We start from the raw sequence: 7,186 nt of genomic DNA, 5'->3' as shown, positions 1-7,186 counted from the left end.
GAGCAGATGTCTGGATTCTCAGTACTTCTCTGTCTGTAATGATCCATCTATAATTGGAAATGGGGGACAGACACCAAATCCGACGTTCCTCTTCCATCGCAACTTATATCTGTTGTCTGAAACAATAGGCTGCAGAAGTCTGCCTCAATAGGACAGTAAAAAACATTATCTGTTACATAGTTACATATACCTACAGACATATATGTGACTATATATACATATACACACATATATAGACTTAGACTTATGCACAGGCATATAAAGATATATACATATACACAGTTGCACAGATGTACATATACATGCACATATGCACACATATACCTCAGAACACAAAACTTTTTCTATGTACAGACATACATAGATTGGTACATTTATATATGTAGATTATATATATTCTTGCATACGTAGGCACATGTATATTACACGTTAAATATGCATGTATACATACAAACCTGGTCAATTTATATAGGAGTGTATATAAATGCATATTTGCGTATATATTTATACATCTGCACGTATATATGTGGATATACAGTGATCAAATATATGTATTACGTAGTGCATATATCCGCTATTTTAGTAGATGGATAGATAGATAGATAGATAGATAGATAGATAGATAGATAGACAGACAGACAGACAAACAGATGAAGAGAAATAATGGATAAATGAATGATTTTTTTTTCGATCCTATTTATATTAAAATAAAGAATAGGTTGCCTCTGCACTAGGTGATTCATCATCTACAACGAGATATTATGCTTTTCCCCCCATGCAAAGCGCTTTTATTTACATGTCCAGAAATTATCCCCTCATATGCAGTAAAACACCAAAACAGCGTCTCATCAAGCACATTCAAGCAAATCTAAAAGGACTGAATTTAGATCAATGCTTTCCGTTTGAAAGCCTTACACTTCAGACTTGGGCTGTATATTTTATAACTTGGAAACACTTTTTTCCGGGGAAAAATAAAAATCAGTCTAGCAACCCCTCCTCTGCACACGTTTGAATAGCGCTTAGCTACTTTCTGAAAGAGAGTAAAAAACAGAGTTGGATTTGTGCCTTTCCCGGGTAGCTCTTGGTTTGGAAGAAGAGAGGAGGAGTTGGACCATTTTTAACCTTTAATTTTTTATTTTTTTTTCCCAGGCAACCCTTCGTTCTCATTGTCCGACTTTTTTTTTTTTTTTTTTTTTTTTTTTTTGACACGTTGTACCGCAAAGAGGCGACCTGCAGGCAAGCAGAGCCCATCTCTGCCTTTGAAAGGAAACAATTGAGCTTTGCAATGGGCTGGTGCAGCAGGAGGGGAGGCAAAAAGGGGGAGAAAAAGAAAGACACAGAGGCAGAGAGACAGAGAAAAAGAAGGTGCTCCTAAATACAAGGTCCTGTCTCTGGAAATGTCAAGCTTTATACGGTTCCTACAAATCTTTGTTATTCTGCATGGGATCCTATAGGAAAGTGCTTAATGTCCTTTGTACTTCCAAAGTTCTTACAGGTAAAGATGCTTTTATATATATAATCTAGGAAACAAGGAGAACTTCATCAGGACACACTTCTGGTGGTGTTTTGTTGGCTGGTGGGAAGGGTGGGCTCTTGTTTTTTTTCTTCATTGTGGCCTCAAATTAAAGCAGAAAGTATAAAATCATCCCTTTTTCCCACAGTCTCTAAAGCTGTCGTTCCCCCCACCCCCCTGTTTCAAAGTGTACATCTTGTGAAAACTCAGCCCTCAAAAGGCAAGAGAAAAGTAGCAGACAGATATTATAACAGGAGCTGGACAACGATGGAAGTTGCTAAAGCAGAGATGAGTCTTTTTTTTTTTTTTTCTCAGCACAGACACGGCTGCATGGAGGAAGAGGAGAAAAGGGCACATCTTTGAGGGAGTTGGACATATCATTTCAACCGAAGCGATAGTGTTAAAAAATGCTTAAAAAGGAGAAAGGATGGATGAGATTTGCATGTGGATGTGCGGAGATACCCGTGCAGCCACCCCCTTATGCACCTATAGATCTGAATGACCCTCTTAGAAAAATACCAGGCTCATAAAGGGATAGTTTGCCATCACTTTTATTAAAGTCTTTGAGTCATGTCCTGGAAGGCTGGCACAGGGCAGAGCGAATGTTCTTCCTGTCAGCTAATGCTTTACAGTTTCGTGGCACTCTGAATTAAATATGCTGGGGGAGGGGAGAGGAGGGGAGAAAAAAAAAAAAAAGAAGAAACTAAAATAGATTTGACGACCACTGGCTTTCTGCTATCAGAATGGTATAGACTAAATTCTTACTTTCAAGTCCCACTACTATTACATTTCGCTTGCACTTGCAAAACATGACAAAAGTGTCTGAAGTGATAATTTAGAAAATTAAATTGAACAAAGGTACTTCGTGTTTTTTGTTTTTTTGTTTTTTTTTTTTTTGTGCTTGTTTTGCACCTCCCATCCCCGCAGCGTCTTTAAGCGTTTTCAAATGGTAAGACTTGCATCAATTTATACCCGAAACGTGCAACAAATCACGGGTCCAAAACGCAAGACGCGTACTCAGAACTGACCATTACAAGCTGCAGTTTCAAACCTAAAAAAAAAAAAAAGGGGTGGGGGCGGGGGTGGAACCAGACGTTTTTTCGGCAGTTTTGGGTCATGTTTTTTTTTTACAATCTCTTCGAACGAAAGCTCCGTTTTTTCCAGCGGTGAGCTGAGCAAGGGCACTGCAGCCTCAGCCTGGCAGCTGTAATTGCAAAGGAATATATGTTATTTTTTTGGCTTTAAGGAAAAAAAAGGATACCTTTACACACAGCACTGCCTGTGCCGGAGGAACCCCCCCCTTCTCCGTTCCAATCGCAGCGGCCCCACGGCCGCGGAGAATCGGGCGCTGCGGAGCCGCGTTGAGCGGGGCAGCGGCGCCCTCTGATGGGGGTTCCCCTCCGAAAGATGCTGCTTCTCCCTCCGCCCAATACCGGTCATACCCATCGCTAGGAGTTCCATACAGCCAAATGTTCCCTCTGCTAGAAATTATGCTGATAGCAGTGTTTTTTCTGCGAGGGTAAAGCTACAGGTTCTTATTCACACCGTTGTTTTTTTGTTTTTTTTTTTTTTAAACAGACCGTTCGGTCTTTGAACCTCTACCTTATAATTGGAATAAATCTTTTATCCCCCACTTTTAAATGCAGTGTGTAACCTAGGTCAAGTATTCAAATAATCTCAACGAGATGTCAGTTAATGGACTTGGGAGGGAGAGGACCTACAACGCCGTCATGACCATTTTGGTGAGAAGTCAGAAACCCCCCCCCACGATCTCAACAAGTTATTCTCCTCTCATTTCATGTGATGTCTCAGGTTCCTTATTTATTTATTTCTAAGTTTGCCTGCTCTTAGTCAAGCTTCTGTTTCAGAACAGGACTTTCAGTCCTGTACTGCCTTTGAAATTCAGCTTGAGTCTCTATCGTAAAGTAGATACCGCCTCTATATCCAGCTCCCAGCAAATCCGTGTTATTGGCCAGCGTCTAAAATAAATCAGTTTATCTCAGCGCCCTCTGCTGCTCGCTGCAGGCTCACATGTGAAGGCAGATTTCTGACAATTCTAACCCGAAGTCCAGTCTTTTTGGACGTGTTTGGTACTTTTTCTTGCAAACTATCTCCTTTTCTTTTTTCCCAACACTGTATTTTCCATATGTTCTCACGTGTGTTTCAGGATTCAGTATTTTTATTAAAAAGTTTCTTTGCAACTGTGCTGGTTTGACTGAAAATGAGTTAATTTTCTTCAAGCAATTAGAAACCTTTATTTTTCATAGCTAGCATAGTCATTATTTGGACATAGTTTGAGAACAAGAGATAACACCTCGGGACAGAGTTAATGTTTTTAATTGCTCTGGTCTGAGAACCAAGGAGGTTCTGAGCACTCTGCCCACAGGTGTGAGACATTGAGGAAGGAGGGCAGAGATGGGGCAGAGCTTGACTGTCATCCAGACTGATCAGTAGGAGTATTCCATCCCATTAGCTTCATGCTTTATATTTCAGGAGAGTCAGGATATTCTGATCTCTCTTTCCCTGGCTCTTCCCTTTGCTCTCAGAGAACCTACTTGGGGGAGTTCTGTTTGGGATGTTTAATTTGGCCTTTTGCCATTTTGCAGAGGCCTCTGAGCCTTTCTGCCTTTTTTTCTTTTTTCTCTCTTTGGTATCAGCTGTCTGGGACCAGGTGCTGCTTCCTGGGACTGGCTGCTTTGTGTGGATGGAGTTGGTGAGGAACTTCCTTCAGTATCTTTTATTTTATATTCTACTTCTATTTTTTATATATATTTACTAGTAGTGTATTAGTATTTTGTTATTTTATTAAACTGCATTTATCTCAATCCAAGTTTCCCCCTTCCCACTCGATTCTCTCTCTTATTTGGGGAGTTGGGGAGGGGGGTGCATGAGCAGTTATCGTGGTTGTATTGCTAGCTTGGGTTTAACCATGACAGCAACTTAATGTACGAGGAGGAATAATTCTTATAACATTCCAGGTATCTAAAAATGTAGCTTAAAATTTACTGCCTGCTTAATCATAAATTTACATTAATCATTACTTTGGTGTGCATTTTATACCTTTTCTTTGTGAATAATACCAAGACTTATCTCAAAATAAATCCAACTTCCTATATTGTTTGCTGGTAAACCTAGTGGAAACTAGATTTGTAGACATAACCAGAGTTTTTCACAGAATCATAAAAGGAAAGGACCTTCATCATAAAGGAAAGGACCTTCAGAGGTCACCTAGTCCAACAGCCTGTCATGAGCAGGGACATCTTCAAACAGATCAGGTTGCTCATAGCCTCATCTAACCTGACCTTGAATGTCTCCAGGAATGGGGCATCCACCACCTTTCTGGGCAACCTGGGCCAGTGTTTCACCAACCCCATTGTAAAAAAATATCTTCCTTATATCTGGTCTGATTCTACTTTCGTTCTCTTTAAAACCATCACCCCTTGTTCTATCACTACAGGCCCTGCTAAAATATCTGTCCTCATCATTTTACATTTTCCCAAAACTATTAGTGATCATTCTTTATGGAGGGATGTCACCAAACCCTCTCACTGCTACTTCCTCTCTCAGATGCTAGGAGTAGTTTGTAGCAAGTCAGGCAAGCTCAAACACTGTATTAAGCCCCCATGGAGAGGCCCAAGCAGTTTATCATGTTTAATAATCTTGTGCGGAAGAGACTGTGGGCTTTCCCATCAGTGGTGACCTCCCTGGGGACACCCTTTGCCACAGTCCCTTTGAGGATGTTCCCAAAGCTGGGATCAGGGTGAAGGAGTCACCCCTGGGCATCGGGACTCACATCCTGCTGCCCTAGGGCTGCCAATCTTCTTATACCACTGCTTGCAGCCAGAAAGGACAGGGCAGAGACAGTAACTCAATCTGAAATTTCTTCCCTGAAAAGGGCTTTGAAACACCCTAATGACTGTGTGTAGGAGCAGGCAGGCTAGAAAGGGTTGGTGTGACCATTTCAACCATCAGCACTATCCACCTGTGAAAAGAAGGGAGAGAAATATCTTTCTGAATTCTAGCAGAGTCTTCCCTGTGATTCCTGACCATTTATACAAGAGGAAGAGAGTAAAAAAGCTCTGCATCAGCCTGACATTCAAGAAGTGATTGAACAACACCCTCAGACACATGGTGTGAATTGTGGGTTTGGCATATGCAGGGACAGGAGGTGGATTCGATGATCCTTGTAGGTCCCTTCCAACTCAGGGAATTGATTCTATGATTCTATGACCTCTTTAAGTTAGAAGGGTGGTCAGCAGAACTGCTACTTTGGACTTCCAAATGGCAGACTTTGATCTGTTTAGGAGGCTGGTTGGCAGAGTTCCTTGGGAGACAGTCCTTAAAGACAAAGAAGTCCAGGGAGACTGGTCTCTCTTCAACAAGGTAAACTCAGAGGCACAGGAGTGGGCTGTCCACATGTGCCGAAAGGCAGGCTGACAGAAAGAAGTCCAGCCTGGCTGAATAGAGAGCTGCAGCTGGGAATCAGGAAAAAAAAAGAGAATTTATAACCTTTGGAAAGAGGGACAGGCTGCTCATGATGAATACAAAAATGCCATGAAGTTAAGCAGGGACAAAATTAGAAGGGCCCAACTATAGGTGAGCCTATCTACTGCTGTAAAAGGTAACAGGAAATGTTTCCATAAATATATCAGCAACAAGAGGAGGGCTAAGGAGAATCTCCATCCCCTGATTGATGTGCAGGGAAATATAGTGGCAGAGGATGAAGGAAAGGCTGAGCTACTAAATGCATTCTTTGCCTCAGTCAGACCCATTGTGCTCCAGGTACCCAGACCCCTGATCCAGAAGACAGGGGTGAAGAGCAGAATGAAGCCCAAATAATTCAAGGGGATCTGCTACACCACTTGGACACCCACGAGTCTATGGGACCAGATGGGAAACACCCAAGGGTGTTGAGGGAACTGGTGAATGTGATCACTAAACCACTTTCCCTTATCTATCAGCAATCCTGGCTAACTGTGGAGGTCCTAATTGACTGAAAGCTGGCAAACCTGACACTTATCTGGGCCAGAAGGAGGATCTGGGGAACTACTAATCTGTCAGTCTAACCTCAGTGCCAGGGAAGGTCATGGAGCAGAGTTGCATCATATGGTACATACGAAAAAAACAAACCATCAAGCCCAGTCAACATGGGTTTGTGGAAGGCAGGTCCTGTTTGACCAACTTGATCTCCTTCTATGACAAGGTGACCTGTCTAGTAGGTGAGGCTGTGGATGTTGTGTACTCAGACTTCAGTGAAGCCTTTGACACCGTATCCCACAGCATTCTCCTGGAGAATCTGGCAGCTCATGGCCTAGATGCGTGGACTCTGCAATGGATAAGGAACTGGCTGGAGGGCCAGGCCTAAAGAATTGTGGCGAACAGAGTCAAATCTAGTTGGTGACCAGTCACCAGTGATGTTCCCCAGGCCTCGGTACTGGGTCTAGTTCCGTTTAATCTCTTTATCAATGATCTGGATGAGGGGATTGAGTGCACCCTTAGTAAGTTTGCAGATGACACCAAATTGGGTGGGAGTGTTGATCTGCTGGAGGGTAGGATGGCCATACAGAGGGATGTGGACCAGCTGGATCGTTGGCCTGAGGCCAATTGTATGAGATTTAACAAGGCCAAGTGCCCGGTCCTGCTCTTGGATCACAGCTACAGGCTTGGGGAAGA

This window comes from Streptopelia decaocto (genome assembly GCF_964273445.1).
Source record: "Streptopelia decaocto genome assembly, chromosome: 3".
NCBI lineage: Eukaryota > Metazoa > Chordata > Aves > Columbiformes > Columbidae > Streptopelia > Streptopelia decaocto.
The sequence above is the reverse complement of the archived record's forward strand: the minus strand, read 5'-3'. Positions refer to the sequence as shown.